Below are 2,350 nucleotides of genomic sequence, written 5' to 3'. Positions count from 1 at the left end.
TTCTCACTAATTAATTTTTCAAAGCAACTTAAAGAATCGTTCAAATTTTGTTGCATTTTTTCCATACCAATTCTCAACACGTTGTCTATCTGAGCAGCAACGTTGTTTCGTATACCAGTGATAGAGTCAGCAACAGAAGACAATTGCTTCATTGCTTCCCCCTAGTCGTCTAACTCTAGTCATAAATCCCTCCAATAAGATTAAAGATTTCGTTTGCGTTTTATAGACGCACATGCATCATTTGGCATAAGAACACTGGACTGTGGTGGGAAAAAAAGTGACTTCCATATCTATCACAGATTACAAATTCAACACTGAGCATACATAAGGACGTATCTGCGAAGATCGATTTTCTCTTTTGTTAATAACTTGCTTGGATTAGCATTTCTCGGTGCGTTTGCTGTTGCTTTTAATAACCAATACAACCTGTTACAGCACTACATTGAAAAAATTTCAGATAATATTCAAGCGATTCTCTTCGTCAACATTCTCTTTCGTTAATAACTTGAGCACATAACCGTTTCTTGATGTGTTTGTCGTATTAGATGCTAGATAAAAGCTTCTTTTATCGATCTGTGTGCTGAAATATCTGGGAATGTCTTAAAATGGCCGAGTGGATACAAGGAGAAAGTCGACGAAGATAATCTTGTCAATGTTAATTAGGACCTAATGCAATGATCAGCTTGAATTGTTTCGGTTAGCTGTAGCAATCTTTCATAGCTTATCTAACAGCATGAAGAGAGGTACCGTCTGATAATTTCAGTGCTTGGTATAGACATCTGTAATCTGTGAAGGGAAATCCTTTTTTCCCACCACAGAAACACCACGTTTTATTATACAAAATAATGAAGAATTAAATGGAGGTATTTCAAGCTAAAAAGTTCCTATCGCGAGATATTCACGATCAATACCGAAATTTCGCATAAATGTCCAACCCGTTTTGTTTGTGCGTGCTGCTGATTTTCACTGTTGCCCAATGCTTAGGGAAGTTTCATAAATAACGTAGTAGGGGGGGGGGAGGGGAGATAAGGGTTTCAGAAGTTGTGACCGGCCATGTATTAGTTCCAACCCAGTGCGAAAGATCCCATCCCAGACAACCAGAATGTACGTATATTCAAAGTTGTTTCTGTGATATACAAACAAACAAATCGTATAGAATGCAAAAAAAGGGCCTATACCTACAAAAGTGGAGGCCATATACGTGCAAATTTAAATTTCTTTTTAAACGAGTTGATTTGACATTATATACAATTCAATTTGTAATAACAAATTCAATTTGAAAAACCTTACGATGTAATCCGATTTAATTTGTGAAACAGTACGATGAAAAAAAGATTCGTCGTATATAAGTCGGAAATTTGCATTCTATACGATTTAACTGAAACATAATGCGATGTATGTCATACTTATATGCGATGTTGACTTAAACTGTAGTTATTTACGATACTTTCTGTACATTGTTATACGACTTCTGGTTGTCTGGGATATCTCAAATGGTTTTCCTGATAATCTGTTATGATGGTTCTGCTTTTATGAAAATAAAATGATGTTCTATCCCTCTAACATGGCTATATGTTGATCCAGCGTGCAGATTAAGTTAATATCACAGACAAACAGACATAACACTCGCAAGTTTTTCATCGGACAAGCATTTAACGGACAATTTAAAAGTATCGTAGTTGGTAGTACCGCCACCTGTGGCGCGCATAGTCAATTCCCTTGCGTTTGACGTTTACACACTACCGCCATCTGTTCAGCGTAGTGCCCACCACAGTATACTCAACAGATGGCGGTAATGTTTTAGCGACGATGTTTTACAGTGAGAAATTTTCAATGTGTTATGTCTGTTTGTCTGTGTTAATATCGTTGTCTCGCCAAGGGTGTCACGATAAAGGGACAAATCCAAATAGGTTTTCCTAGCAACTTTTCCACAATTTGCGTTAGCATTTAATCAATGAGCATAATTCCAAGCGCATTCTACAAAGCAGTCTGGGATAGTGGAACCGTGGATGCACCCGACAGTTTCTATCGGGAATTTACTTAAATGTGAGATTTTTTTCATGAATCCGATGTTTAATCGACGGATGAATGTTCGAACCTTATTTTTCATACAAAATACCAAAATAGACCAGTCACCAGACGTGACGAGAATATGGGTGATTATAAGGTGATAATACGGCTTTCGGATATGTTTGAGTCTATTCCAACGCCAAGACTTGCTGATATTTTTCATTATTTATATGATTTTTTTGCAGTTTTTTTTATTTATAATTGTCACGTGTTTTTCTCGCTAGTTTATAATATTTATACTTTTTGTAAACTTTAATTTTTCAATATTGGAGATAAATTA

Source organism: Ochlerotatus camptorhynchus, unplaced genomic scaffold (assembly GCF_037179485.1).
Source record: "Ochlerotatus camptorhynchus isolate MF236.1 unplaced genomic scaffold, CSIRO-AGI_Acam_v1.1 ptg000274l, whole genome shotgun sequence".
In the NCBI taxonomy this organism is placed as follows: domain Eukaryota; kingdom Metazoa; phylum Arthropoda; class Insecta; order Diptera; family Culicidae; genus Ochlerotatus; species Ochlerotatus camptorhynchus.
Note: the sequence above shows the minus strand (reverse complement) of the source record.